We start from the raw sequence: 16907 nt of genomic DNA on the forward strand, positions 1-16907 counted from the left end.
CAAAAATTGTGTGTGGTTGTAAAATATACATATGTCAACTTTCAGCTACATCCAATGCTTTGACAAGGAGCAAAGTCCAAAAAACCGTGTTACAGAGACCCTGAATCTCATAGTAGTGCACGTATTATATAACTTAAATTTCAACTAGAGACCTTAGTTGGTTACAGTAGTCAGGTCCAGAGGGCTAATTACAAAAAATTGATGTAAGAAAAAGTTTTAACTTGATAGTAATCACAGTAATAATGAAAAATTAAAATATCAGCAATAAATGTAATAGTGACAAAAACTGCAGATGACATCTTGCCAATACAGAGATTAAATCCTTTAGGGGACAAAGGCCTCATTTTCCCATCTTTCCCACAATTTAGATCTTCTTCTTGCTTCACTCCTCAGGATGCTTTGTATGAGCGAGTTGCTGCGGTTTTTCACTCGGGTTACCAGACTGGACAATGTTCACCTAACAATGATTTTTAAATGTCCAGGTGGTTTTATTTTCTATGAACATCTGTGTCGGCGGAGTGGTAGCGGGGAGTTGTTTGTGCAGGCGTCTCAGAATGTCATTGTGCCACAAACAGTGACGCGTCTCATGGTCTCTCGGGTAGAGGGAACACACATAGATACTGTAGCAGTATGAGCGGAAGAGCAGCAGTTTCACGTCTTGGTGACAGAAGGCAAACCTCCTTGCAATCATGTTGCCAGCTACACATAGATTACGACGCCTCTGTTCAATGTCTGCTGTATCTTTAGGTCGTCGGTGATAATGTGACCCAAATACGGAAATTCGGTGACATCTAGCCGATGGTTTCCGAGGAAAATTTGTCGTTCTGCAATATGCTTAAGCGATCTCAGGAGCAGCGACATGCACTGGGTCTTGGTTTCGTTGTAGATTATATTAAATTCCTCTGCATATTGGCGGCAAGTGTTGATGAGTCATTGAAGACCTTGCACTGATGGGCAAATCAGCACCATATCGTCGGCGTAACAGAGGTTGTTTATAGTTGTTTCATTGACGGTGCATCCGATTGGGAGTGAGTTCAGTTTGACATTCAAGGCATCTGTGTACATATTAAACAGGTATGGAGAGAGAATGCCCCCTTGCCGAGGCCCGTTTAGGGAGCCGAAGGTGTAAGATAATACGTTACCCCATTTGACACAGAATTGCTGTGTGGAGAACCAGCAATGTAAAATGCCAGTTAGATACAGGGGTGTGCTCCTTTTATGCAGCTTCAGGAAGAGCTCCAGATAGCTTACTCTGTCAAATGCTTTTCTCACATCTACAAAACAAAGGAAAACAGGAGAGGCTGATGATAGGTAGTAGTTCAGCAATTCTTTCAGTATGTAGATGCAGGCGTCGGTTGAGTGGTTTGCTTTAAACCCGAACTGGTTGTCAGTGGTGTGTAGAAAGGGGAGAAGTCTTACTAGAAGAGCAGACTCAAGTATCTTCGATGCGATTGTTGTGATTGCAATCGGCCAGTAGTTGCCAGGGTCAGCTGCATCCTTTAGCTTGTTTTTGATTAATGGTATCAAGTGAACTAAGAGTAGGGAGTCTGGAAGAAACCGGTGAATTATGCACGCATTGAATAGGGCAGCTAGCAAAATGTAAATTATCAGATGGCAGAATTTGAAAGCCTCTGCAGGAAGACCATCACAGCCGGGCGATTTATTATTAGGTAAGCTGTTTATGGCATCACTGATGTTACCTGGCGTAATACGGTCTGGAAAATAAAATTGAATGTTGTCAGTAAGGAGGTTATCTACATCCCTTCGGGAATCTTGATCATTTATGCAATTCAGGATATTGTTGAAGTGTTCGCCCCACATACTTGCGATAGCTTCGTCTCCGACTGCTTCCCCTACTCTCTGTGATAGCTTTTTAGTTTTGGGATTTAAGGACTGGATATCTTTCCAAAGACGAGGATAATCACCAGATTCTAAGTTTCTAGACATTGCATCGGCTCTTAGAAGTTTGAACTGCGCTCTCACCTGTCTCATTAGTAATGCAGTGTGCCCTTCCCTGGGGTTACCATTTTGCCTCCACAGTAAAAACATTTCTCGTGAGTATGTATACAGATCTTCAACCAAGTCATTCCATCCAGGTATATTACAAGAATTACCTTGACGAAATCTGTAGGAAGTCCTGCCCGAAGCAAAGCATAGCGGAGATTATGTTCGAATAGAATTCATTCAGATGCCTCCTGTGGTGGTCATTTCTACAATTTGTGTTAGTACAAAGTAAGGCGTCTGCCGGTTGAACTATTGACCGCAACCTGGTTTCCGTGGTCGCCCTAAAGTATCTGGTTTTCTGTTGGTTTTTAAAATCCCAGTTTACTGCTGGTGGGCAAACAGATAGGGGGTTCACGGTAGGGAGGGATGGGGTACTGAATGACACCTGTAATGGGATGTGATCGTAGCCCGTTGCAAGATCATAGCGAATATTGCAGGTCATAATAGAATCATGGAGTTGTGGAGATGTGATGCAGTGGTCCAGCCAGGAGGTTGTAATAGCGTCCGCTCTATTATGTACATATGAATAGGAGGAGGGAGGGAGGAGCATTACATCGCTAATTTGGAGTGCATGATTTTGACAGAAGCGAGTAAGTTCATTATAAAATTGTTTGTTGGGTGAGAATTAAGGTCCACCCCGATTATACAAATATGATCAGCAGGAGAATCATGGAATAATACTGTGTAACTCCCTAGGATCATGCAGTAATGATCAAACAAAATTATTGATATTTTCCCATGGCATATAAACATTAATAATTAGGATTTTAGAGTTCCCTACTGTCACTTGAAGCCCCAGCAATCTGTCCCTCCTGTAGGTCATCACCTTTATCATATCGTCTAACGATTTGTGCCACAGGAAAGAAATGCCCCCTTTTGGGTGACCGGCTATGATTTGATCTGTAACTTGCATCGATGAAGTCGAGAAGGTTCTGATGTCTTCATGAATTGAATCGCAGATGGCAAGGTCATGTGGCCAGAGGAGCGTTTCTTGCAATGCAATGATGCCTTTGAAGTTTTCGCAGAACATGTTTAGGAGAGGAATGTTCCACTTGAGACCAAAAATATTCCAAGAGATTATGTTTAATGTATCCATGGCTACTCACGAAGATGGGAGACGAATGCACTGATCATTTGGGTGGATGGGGGGGTTAGCCAGGGGTGAGTGGGCAAGTCACTCGCCGTGTGGGGGGTTTGACTGGCACTTGCGGTGGAAATGACCCTGGTTGGAGTGTCAGTAAGTTTCCCCTGGGGGTGGTTGATCCCGGATTAGTTTATATCTTGAAACTAATATATTAGGGCCGAAATTCTCGCCTTTAAGAATGTCGAGGTGTTGAAATAGGCAGGTAATCCTGTAAGCCACTTTATGTTTAATCCTGCATGGGAGTTCGTGAGAGATGAATGGGTCAGAGACAGTGAGAAACTTGACCCTCTCCACTATGGCATGTAGCGTCACCGATGAACGCAGATTGGGAATTACTACGTGACATCTCTTCTCAGGTGTCGGGCAAGGTGAAACACAAATGTTGGGCTCCGGTCCAGCAGCCAAACGAGACGTTCTTCTCTTCTTTCTGCTTGTTTGTATCTGCCAGCCGCCAGACACCTCATGATCACTTTCATCTGCATCTACGATGGGGGGTTTGGGGGGAGAGATAGGGTGGGGAGGATTATGAGGGCTAGTAATCATCACCGGAGATATATCTTCCACCGGAGGCACTGGGGAGGGAGAAGAGGTTGGGAGACCAACAGTCCCCTCGGAATGGTCTATAGGTGACGGGGGCACTTCTGTGTTGCTGGGAGGCGAGGAAAAATTGGATGCTGCATTCATAGGAGTCTGGTGGCTATCTGTGCGATTGTCTATTGATCCCTGCACTCCTTTGATCGCATCCCAGATCCGAGTGAGGTTATTTGTTTCCATCGTTTTAAGACTGTTTAGGGATTCCTGTAGTCCTTTGATCACGTCCCAGATTCTTGATAAATTATCATTTGTCTCTTCAATTTTTTCCGAGCTTTTTCCAATTATTTCTGAGAGATTTTGCTGTTTGGAAGGTATTTTCTGCCGTGTGGTACACCGCAGGTAGGCTTAGGTCAGCAGGCCCCTTTGGAGGCAGATTGTAAGGGTCATCAGCGTAGATTTCCACCGAGCAGGTCCTTAGCCTCTTAGTGATATATGATATTTTCTTGTGAGAGGACAAGTTCTTCGCAGATCGCTCCTTGAGAATGCTCTCTGGTATAAGAAATTACTGTCAACAAAGCAGCAGATACTAATATCACTTCTGCAATGGTGCACAAGAATATCACAATTGTACTAACTCACGTGAATCTCTGAGGGAGACAGAATTAGTAAGGATGGGAATATGAGACACAGTCAGAATAAGGGAATAAGTGCAAGGTATAGTAGGTGAAGGGCCGACAGAATAACTTCCAATTCAATTTCATTAGTCTTTGTGTGAGACATACGTAGATAGAGCCAGGCCATCAACAGAAGGACTTTGGTCACTTGTAGGTCTTCACCAGGAAATCAAACAGATGGCGCTCCTCATAAGGCAGCGGCCAAGTGCTTCAGGTGTGACAGCTTCGAAAGGGATGTCAGGGAAGACTTTTAGGCAGAGTCCAGTTTCCAGACAGCGTAGTAATAGGGGAGGCTAGCCGTGCTCATCACCAAGACATGTGTTTAATATGGCTAAATGCAATTTGGTAGGCCATGAAAAGCCATATTTATACAAAATTTTGGGAGGTTCCAGAAAATCTTGTCCAAATTAGAGTGATCCCTTCGGGTCCTTTCATATCTTTTGCTAATCCTTGCAGGCACTGTCAGAGGAGGTGTGGAAGGAATGGGTACAATGGGGTGCTAATTGTTTCAGGTGCTTTGGGTCATTAGGCGGGAATGCAGGTTTGAGGAGGCAGAGTCGCAGGTACGGGATGCTAGGACAACAATGGTGAGGGAAAAGATCAGGGCAAACGGGTAAGAAGTCAGGTTAGACGGACCACATTTGACTTTATTTTGACTCTGAATCAGTTTCTGAAATGCCTAAATATCTGGTTAAAGTTGATTTATCCATTATATTCACTGTATTGCCTGAATCTATAGGTACAGTACATGTCTTTCAGTTTACTGGAATCTTCACAATAGGCAAATCCTTTCTGTTTATTCATTCTTCTTGCATGGAGAATACTACTTCCTTGCTATTTATGTAGGAAAATGCGGATGAACCTTCACTTTCCATGCTAAGCTATTTCTTTCTTTTTTTCTCTTCTATCATCTGAAGGGAATTATTTTCTTTCTTCTGTGAAGGGGTTAATTGTCACTGACTTAAGAGTTATTTGGATTTGGGCGGTTGCTGCTTACTTCCATTACTTCCTTATTGGTTTCCTTATTATTGAGCCAACAGCTTTTAGTTAAATGCCCAACCTTCTTGCTAATTGCAAACTTTCTGGGCTTTCTGCATTCATTAGTGGAATGATTAGTATACCCACAATTTTCACATGCTGCCTTTGGTTTTGCTCCTTGAGCTGAATAGTTGACTTGACTTGAGTTATTTGTGTTTAAAGATTGACCAGGGTGAACCATTCCTTGAATAATTCTGTCTTCTTTTCCGGTTGAGATTCCACTTTATCTTATTATTTTTGGTACATCTCCATTGAAAAGGAGTGGATCTATTCCCTGCTTGTCATTTTGTTTTTCTATCACCCCTACAAATTCCTTGGAAAACTCTATCTCTGTCTTCTGTATTTCTTGCTTCATTGTTTTTAATGTTTGAAGGCTATTACTCTTGGGATCAATTCTAATGTTCCCAAAAGCCTTCTTTTCATTTCTCTAGAGCATTAGTTTATATTGGTTCCATATTGACAAGTAGTTTAAGACGTATCTTAAATTAACTAACTCCCTTTTAGCATCACCAAACTGTGTCATCTCCAGTGGTGATGTTTGTTGACTTCAAGTCTTCCGTTATTTTGTCTATGGCATTTTCAACATAGGCGTAAAGCCCTGCCATGCATTCATATTGGGGATTTAGGAATTTAGTAATATTATATAAGGTATCCTCTTTACTCACGGGTTCCCAGAGCATCAAGGAAATTGTTTTGAATTCATCATATTTAATTAATTTGCTGAAACTAACAGAGTTCCAAGTTTTATGTGCATCACCGTGTTCTGAACTAACGAGAAGCAAGGCTTCATTAATTTTAGTTCTTTCATCTGTTATTCCCTCTGAAGATATGCGGCTGTCAGCATCAGCTAACCAATGATTAACTGTATATGATTCTAGCTTACTTTTGTCTGGATGGGAATCTTCAACTTGTCCACAGAAACGTGTGGCTTGTGTTATTACAGCTGCCTGATTCATTCTTCTGTTTCGAAACATGTTAATACTATTAGTAATTATATTATTAGTATTATTGGCACAGTCATGATTATCGTTATTTGTGTTATTAGGGTAAGTATCTCCCTGAATCACCAAGGTTTGTGAGATTGGGACTGGGATTCGACTGCGTCTGTCTGGTGTTGGTCTTAAATTGTATCAGCTATCTCTGACAGTGTCGAGTAATTCATTAAAGGCTTTATGCATTTCCCGCCCCACATCCCCACCCCCCCAAAAAAATTATTCATATATGATACTCATTATTACACAACAGCATCAAAAAACCATATGTGAAATTGGGCGCACAAGTATAACTAAAAATGATTCAAATAAAATGATACACAAGCAATATTCAAAGAAAAATTACATGTATGGCTCACAATGCAAAACAGTATCTCAAAAAAAAATTCTCATGCACTGTTAATTCAAACGTATAATAGTATGCAAAAAAATCGTTAAATTGAACTCAAAGTGCACAACCTGTTAAAAGAAATTATTCAAATAAATGGTACACAAATATATAAGTATTCAAAATCACATATCACCAACCGAGTGTAAAAAAAATACTAAGGGTTCCTATCTACCGAACATGAAAAAAATTAAAGAAAATCTTTATACCCTTATTGAGAGAGAATTAAAAAGTGTTATATTTTCTAAGAGAAAGAATACGTAATCTTTTCACACACTCTTATAGACAGAGAATGAAAAATAAAAAAAATAATCAGCTTCATCAAAACTTACGTATGTTTCTGTTGTCGTTCTTTTTACTTTGATTCCGATATCACTTCCCCATGGTCGGCACTCGCATTCAACTGTTGTGTTTCAAATTCAACCTTGACTGGTGCTGTTTCTCTTCTTTCGTTATTCGGCAACGATTCGTTCTCGTCGAAAATTTTTAGTGAAGTTGATTCTATATCGGGACTGTTTTTCCGTTCATTTGCAATGCACTCATCCGTTTTTAACAGATTATTTATAGAAATCTGTTTAAGTTCTTATCGGCTGTTGCATATACACTTTTCGGTTCAATGTTATATCTTCGTCGCGTACTTGTTATGACTTTGTTTCATAACACGCAACGTCTCGTTGTTTCTTCACTTCTAGGGAAAAAACTGCTCTCGTCGTTGTATTCAGTTTATGATTGCACTTTATTCGTTGACGTCTTCAAGCAGGATTTTATCATTCACTATTATTCTTCGCCGTCGTTACTAATTTCAAGTTCTGATTGTCGATTGGTATCACTGTTGTAACTGACGAAAAGTGTCTATTAATTAAATATATTCACTGCACGTTACATCTCATGGAATCCACAATTGGCTGGCACCAATGTTATACCGCTGTAGAGTGTTCGAGTGTATGTTCTCATACCTGCTTCCTCTTCTAGATGATTCGTTCTGCATTCTGGTTCGATATTTGATTTTTTGCTTATTTTTAAATGTTAGTTCTGGATTAGTAATATTATTAGTCTCTCAGGAGAAGTTTGAATGAGACGAACGGCAGTTTCTTTCTTTACTATTGCAAAGAATACAAGTTACAACTACAAGTTTGCAAACCTGGTTAGGACCACTGGCAAAGTTTTGCTTCTATACTTTACGGCGGCGGCTGGTCCTCTCTCTCTCGTTCTACTGGCATTCTGCAATCAGCTACCCCAGGATCAAATTTTGCCCAACCTCCTAAGGCAGTGCATGTTCTAGTTCTCCGCCCAATGGATTCTTGATTCGTAGGGCGGATTCTCTCTGATTTTTTTCCATCCTCTTTTAGGTGGGGTTAACATGTTAATTCCTCCTTTTCCAGGCAGAGTCAGTTAATATATATATATAATATATATATATATAATATATATATATATATAAATATAATTATATATATATATATATAATATATATATATATATATTGCTACTTTCAAAATGCATATATCCCCTCTTTGACTGTATAATATATTGTGTATAAGATTTTGGCAACATTTTTTCAGATTCCTAGATAGCTTAGAGATAAGATGTTTAAAATGTGTGTTCAGATTTCTGCATTACATATTGTAAAAGAATATATAGCGTAGCAATGTAGAAAGAGAGATATCTTTGTCCGTTTCAAAGCTAGAAGTTGTTTCAGTAACTTTTCATATCCTCGAGATTAAGGGAACTCGAGTCTTCGTTGTGTTTTTAAAAAACATGTCAGTCTTAATTATCGCTCGACCTCCGTCTGATCGGGTATGAAACATGAATGTATACTAGTCTCGTTCGCGTTTCGTCTTTGTCAAAGCCACATGCAGATTTCACATTTTGTATGTAAAGTTGCATCATAATGGAAGCTTCTAGATAGAATTGTGTCCCAAAACGTTTTGTGTCATCTCCAGTCCAGCTTCAGTAAGGGAGAAGTTTCTCATTACATCTTAGAACCGCGAGGAGTTCAGATCTCTCTCTTCTCTCTCTCTCTCTCTCTCTCCATCGCATAGCAATTTTGATTTTAAAGTAACGTAACGATTTCGTACTTATTGTATGGTCACTCGTAACTTGTAGATTTCAGATTTGATATTTCTTAGAGTTTATTTAGTGTTTTTTGTGGAATCTGAACAAACATTGTTGTGTAACGGCGCCTGGTTTTGTGAAAGTGTGAAACAAGCTGCAGCAAAGAAAGAAAGAATTGGTATACCAAAAAAGTAAAGTGTGTTATATGCAACTAATAACTAATAGGAACAGAGGTTTGGTAAAAACTAATAACTAATAACTATTGGTTACTATGGTTTAGAGAACTGATAACTAATAGTTACAATGGTTTGAGTGAAATTTACATTTTTACACATTGCAAATTTTTGTGTTTTGGTGTTTGTTTTATTTTTGTGCATTTATTTATTTTCTTATTGAAAGTGTGTTTTTTATTTTATATTCTGTGTGATTAATACTTTTTGCAATTATGGTATTTTCCTCATTTGTCAGTGTTTTCATTTGCATTTACAATTTAATTAACTCAGTTATTTTCATTGCTTAATCATTGCACATTTACTTAAATTTAACACTTGTGAATTAATTTGCATTTACTTTGAATTCTTGTCAAGTTTTATTATTGTTTAGCACTTGTGAATTCATTTCCAATTTTCAATTATTGCCTAACACTTTTGAATTTTGATTGAATTAATTTTCTTGAATTTTGTGATAAATTAATTTTGATTTAATTTTACTTAATTGATTCAAGAATTAATTAAACTTTAGTTTGCTTTAGAGTAACAGTAATTTTCCCTGATGTTGTGAATTTCCCTTATAAATTTTGAGCTTAATAATAAATTTTTATATTTAAAATTTGTATAAGTGTTTTTATTTCTAACCAGTATATTTGCATTTGATTATATTGATGTTAGATAGAAACATAGAGTGGTGATTGATATGTTTTCCTTCAATTAACTTGAAGTGACTTAGACTTTTAAAGTTGTTGACGGAGTGATGCCCTTTAATTAATTTAATTACTTACAAGATTACCTCACACCTGTTTTGATGAACTTAGTCTGATTTTCTGCAATACTGGTAAGTTGTTAAGGGATCACTGTTGCCTTTAGAGTATTCAGTCGTTTAGTACCTGTGATGAGGGTTCAGGTGTCTGGCTTTTGTGAGGTATCAATTAATGAATGGTAAGTGTAGTAACCAAGATACTTGGCACTACGTCACAATATATATATATATATATATTTATATTATATATATATATATAATATATATATATATATATATGTTATATCTTCGTCCAACATGTCATCATTCCCTCCATATTTTTTCTGTCTTTCGTTCCTCAAGAATCTCACGGCTGCAAACATAGCCGTGCTCTCGCCAGTTTCCATAGCTACCTCAACTTTGGTAGCTCTTTCTTTCCAAAACATGTTTTGATCATGCTTCATCATATCACTTAGTTCTCTCGGCTTTCTATTTCTTCGTCTTTTTATTTGTTGTTTCTCCTTTGGGTCCTGTTCATCATCCATTTGAGCTCTCAACCTTTGTTGCTCTTCACTTAAAACTTTTGCTTCATCACTGAACCAAGGTTTAGTGTTACTTCTTTTATAACCTAACACCTCTGTTGCTACGTCCTTAGTATCTGAACTTAATATTGCCCAGGATTCCTCTGAATCCATATCCGTATTTTCCATACCAATTAATGCCGCAAATTTGCCTCCTACCTTCACCTCATACTGTTGTTTAACTCGTTCATTTCTCAACCTATCTATATCAAACTTTATACTTTTCCTTTTTTCTTGATTGACCTCTAACTTTATCCTAATCTTGGAGATTACAAGTTTGTGGTCAGAAGGAACACAGCAGCCCCTAAACGTTTTGGTGTCTATTATAGACTTCTTCCATTTCTGATTTACAATAACATAATCTATCAAATTTTGGCGACACCGACATAGTTTTGTGCTCTAATTTACGGCTGAAGTATGTGTTTGTTATAGATAACCCAGATGCACCACATAGCTCTAAGAGTCTTCTCCCATTATCATTTCTAACTCCAATTCCAAATTTTCCAATTGTTCCCTGAAAGCCATCGTACTCTCGTCCTACTTTAGCGTTAAAATCCCCCATCAACAACATATTATGTCTTCTAACCCTCTGTATAACTCTGGTTAGCTTTTCATAAAATTCATCCTTCTTTTCTTCTCCACTCTCTTCAGTAAGGGCATACATCTGTATAATGGTGATGTTTGTATATTTACCTCCCAACCTGCAAGTGACTATTCTCTCATCAATACATTCATAATGCTCCAACATTTTTTCAGCTTTCTTACTCAAAGCTATTGCTACACCTTCTCCCTGGTCTTTACCAGAGTAGATGAACAACACACCTCCTATTCTTACTTTTCCACATCCAAGCCACCTAGTTTCACTCAAGCCAGCAATTTCCAAATTGTATCTCTTGCCACTAAACTTGATCGTCCTGTCATGTACGTTGTTCTTGCATTTAGACATACAACTCGACAACTTTCTCTTGTGTTGAAGGGTGGGCGACTCCCATCTGGTGAGGCACCTCTGTGGCCATCGTCCACTAACCTCCTCCCCCAATGTCTTGGGGGTTTGGGAGGAAAGCATCATATGAGCCAGTTTGAAGTAAGGGACCAAGGTCCATGACCACCCTAGCTCGGGTCTCATTGGTATCCTCAGGACCATAGTGAAGCCTACATGTCCCAATGTTCGCAACCCCAACCGTATCAGTTTCTGTTGTAGGGTATCTTTTTATGATGCAGGTTACGAGCCCGCACCCAACCCTCCCCATTTATCTGGGCTTGGGACCGGCATGGCAATAAGTAGCCATGGCTGGATTATATATATATATTATTATATATATATATATCATATAATATATATATATATATATATATATATATATATATATAATATATAATATATATAAATATATATATATATCTAATAAAAGGAGCCCATAAAAACACCAAAATATAGAGAAAAAGTACTATATTTCAGAGACTGCCTGTCTCCCTCTTCAGGTTAGATGAATGAGAAAGTTTACAGAAAAGGTGGTATTTATACCAAGAGGTCCATCCACAAACAAGCCATTTTAAGTCACCCCGCTGATAATCTTCCTTTAATCTTCTTAAGGGTTGGTTGAATGAAGACGTTGTCGATCGTGTCCGAAATCCATGCTCCTTTTGAGATGTCATTACCTGCCTCTCTTTTATTAAGGCCGATTCCATCATTTGACTCTTGTACCGGCAGTTGCTGCTATAAATTACACGTGACAAATTCCAGTTTATTCTATGGTTATGTTCATTTATATGGTTGAAAATAGCCGAGTTCTGTTGTCCATACCTAACTGACCGTTTGTGTTGTTATTAATCTCTGGGAAGGATTTACCTGTAAATCCGATGTAAGATTGGTCACAGTCCTGGTCATGGGATTTCGTTATACCCCAGAGTCCTTTGGAGATGTCTTTTGTTGGACGTTAATCAGGATTTTGGCTAAGGTGTTTGGTAAGTAAATACAAAAGGGTTCGATTTTCCCAGGGGGTTCGGTTTTATTCTCTTAATCGTGTCCAGGTGGGGAATTATTATTTTATTGTTGGGTGTATCTCTGGTCTTGTCTTTAGGGGGTCGGTAGAAAATTACGTTTGCTTTGTGAATTGTTTCTTTCTCAATTATATGGTCAGGGTATTTTAAAGACGAAAGTTGCTTGCGAATTAGTTCAAATTCTTTTTCCAGGAATTCTGGGGAACAAATTCGTAAGGCTCTTAAGAACAAGTTACTAGCTACACCTATCTTGATAGTAACGTCATGATAGCTAAAGTAGTTGAATTGTAATGAAAGTTGAGAAACGTTGGTTTTTCTGTATATGGTAAATAAATTTGTACTTCTGTCGTATCTCTGATTATTAAAACATCAAGAAAAGGAATTTTGTTGTCTGTTTCCCATTCAACTTTAAAATTTGATGCTGGGCACTAATGTGTTTAATTTCGAGAGGAATTCATTGAAATTGCCCCACCTATTATCCCAAATGTTAGGATATCATCCACGTATCTCATCCACAGCAATGTTTTGGGTTTTAATCGCATTTATTACTGTAGTTTCAAAGTATTCCTATGTACAGATTGGCTAGAACGGACTGTTGGTACAGAACATTTTTAACCAGGTCATATTATTATATAAGATATTTAAGAGATAGGGAGATAAGACAGAGAGATATAGAGATAGAAGTAATCTAGATAGATATATATTTTTATGCCTATATATAATATATATATTAGATCTATAAGTATAATGTAATGTGGAAAGGATATATATAGATAATATATATATAGAGATGTATAGATAGATATATAATGTATATATATATTTAGAGAGTGCTTATAGAGACAGAGAGATAAGATAATAATTAGATATATATCTAATATATAGTAGAGAGAGATAGAGATAGGTGTATATATATATATATATAGAGAGAATAGTTAGATATATACATAAAATAGATAGACGATATATGATAGATAGATATATATATATAGTAGGTGTAGATATTATATATATAGAAGATAATTATATAGATATAATTATATATAGATAGAGCTATATATGGAATATAGATTAATATATATAGATAGTATATATAGCATAGATATATGAGTAGTGAGAGATAGAGGTTTATAATGATATAATTATAGATATTATATATATATATACGATATAGAATAATTAGATACATTAGAGTATATATATATATATATATATATTAATAATATATATATTTAATAGATAGTTTATATATATATATTACATATATATAACTATATATATAAATTAATTGAATATATTACAATATATATATATATTATATAGATATAATATATATATAATTATAGATATATATATATTATAATATATAATAGTATATATATCTAGATACATATATATATATATATATATATATATATATATATATATTATATATATATATAGATATAGTGTTACTATATATTAATATATATATATATATATTATAACATATTATATATATTATATATATATATATCTATATATATATATATATATGTAATTATATATATATAATCTATATATATATTATAAATATATTATTATAGGGATTATATATATATATATATATATTATATATCAATATATATATATCTATCTATATATAATATATATATATATATATATGATATATATATATATATTATATATATATATATATATTATATATTATATATATACCATTATATATTTATATAATATATATATATATATATATATATATATATATATATTATATATATAATATATATATATATAATTATATAATAAATATATTTATATATATATATATATATATATATATATGTATGTATATATTATATATTACTATATATATCTATAAATTCTATATATATTAATATATATAATTATATTATATATAATTATATATAATAATGTATATATATTATATACTCTAATATATATATATATATATATATATATACACAATATTAAAATATTTATAATATATATAATATATCTATATTCTATATATATATATATAATATATATAAATATATTTATATATATATAATATATATATATATATATTAATATATATATATCTATATATATATATAGATACATATTATATATAATAAGAAAACTCGCTGAACTTTACACAAAATGTTTGCAAGATTGCTCTATACCCACAGCTTGGAAAATCTTTATCATTATATTGATTCACAAAAAGGGAGACACAAAAGACTTGAAAAAGTATGCCCAATAATTTTACTCTCATTAATATATAAGATATTTACGAAGATCATAATTATTAAGTCGAATAGAAAGACAGCTAGACTTAAATCAACCAGGAGAGCAGGCAGGTTTTAGAAGCGGGTATCCAACAACTGACCATATCCATGTAATTAACCAGCTAAAGAAAAAATCAAACCATTATGTATGGCATTTGTAGACTATGAGAAAGCTTTTAATTCTCTCAAAACTTCAGCACTAATGAAAGCCCTTCACAAACAAGGAATAGATGAATCCTATTTTAGAACACTTGAAGAGATCGATATGGGTAGTACAGCAATCCTAAAACTACATAAAATAGTGAGAAATTTCCGATTGAGAAAGGAGTTAGACAAGGAGACCCCATCTCTCCTAAATTATTCAAGGCTTGTCTAGAAGTTTTTAAGAATTTAGACTGGGAAAATGTAGGAATTAACATTAAAGGGGAATGCCTTAACAACTTAAGATTTGCAGATGACATAGTTCTAATCAGTGAATCAGGGAGAGAATTACAAAAGATGATAGAAGATTTGAATAGAGGAAGCAGAAATGTAGGACTGATAATGAATATGAGTAAAACTAAGGTAATATTCAATGAAAATGAAGAGACAACATATAAGGGTTATGGACGAACCTATAGAGATTATTAATGAATATACGTATTTAGGACAGACAGTAAGTGTTTTCTCAGGACATGAGATCAAAAATAAAATCATTATAAGCAGAGCTTTTGGTAAACAAAATGAGATTATGAAAAGTAAAATGCCACTTTCTCTAAAAAGAAAGTATTGAATCAGATTCTCCTATTAGTATCAACTTATACAACAGAAACTATGGAGAGAATAATGATGGAAACAACATACGAAAGCACTGTATCGTCCTTCTAAGTAATGAGTAGAGGGAACAACAGTCATATTCTTGTTTATCCAGACGAAATATATTTGTGGAAATAATTTCAAAGAGTATAGCTTTAGTCCATACTTCTGTGGACTAAGATTAAGTCCATAGAAGGATGAACGAAAGCTATTATCTTTGTAAATATCTCCACAAATATATTTTGTCTAGATATACGAGAATAATACTGTGGATCCTTCTACTGATATATATATATATATATATATATATATATATATATATATATATATATATATATATATATATATAATATATATATATAGTGACGAACTGCCAATATCTGGTTACTAAACTTACCAATAATTAGATGAGTACCTCACAACAGCCAGACACCTGAACCTTCATCACAGGTAAAATACGACTGAATACTATAAAGGAAACAGTGATCCCTTTACAACTTATCAATATTGCAGAAAATCAGACTAACTTCATTAAAACAGGTGTGAGGTAATCATAGAAGTAATTAAATTAATTAAAGGGCATCACTCCAACAACAACTTTTAAAAGCCTAAGTATTTCCCTGGTTCTAGCTCACTTCAATTCAACTGAAGGAAAACTGCTTAATTGCCACTCTATATTTCTGCCTAAACAAAATTAAATATACTGGTGAAAGAAAAAAAAAAACACTTATAAAAATCTTATATACAAAAATTTATTATTAAACTCAAAATTTATAAGTGAAATTCACAATCCCAGGGAAATTTACTATTATTTGAAAACAACGCAAAGTTTAGTTAATTCTTGAATTAATTAAGTATAATTACATCAAAATTAAATTATAACAAAAATAAGAATTAATTAATCCAATTGAAATTCAAAAGTGTTAGGTAATGGCTAAAATTTGAAAATTAATCCACAAGTGTTAAAGAACAATAAAACTTGAAAAGAATTCTAAGTAAATACAAGTTAATTCACAAGTGTTAAATTTAACTGAATAGGTAATGATCAAATAATGAAAACAATCAAGTAAATAAAATTATGAATGTAAATGCAAACACAGAAAAATTTGGAAAATACCAAAATTGCAAAAGCACTAAGAAAGCATTGATCACACAGAATATATATAAAAAAACACACACTTCAATCAGAAAAATGGACAAATGCACAATAAATCACTTCGAAAAGAAAAATAGATAAATGCACAAAAAATTCCTTTAAAAGAATTAAACGCAGAATATAAAAATTTTCTATGTGTAAAAAAAGAAATAGTTTAACCAAGCCACTGTAAATATGTTTTTAAGTTGCAACTTAAAACTTGTAATAACACATTACCTTGGTACCAATTAAGTTTCTGCTGCAGCTAGCTCCAAAAATTCACCATATTCCAAAAATTCACCAAAGTTCTCAAAAAGA

The sequence above is a fragment of the Macrobrachium nipponense genome, chromosome 13, assembly GCF_015104395.2.
Source record: "Macrobrachium nipponense isolate FS-2020 chromosome 13, ASM1510439v2, whole genome shotgun sequence".
NCBI classification, from domain to species: domain Eukaryota; kingdom Metazoa; phylum Arthropoda; class Malacostraca; order Decapoda; family Palaemonidae; genus Macrobrachium; species Macrobrachium nipponense.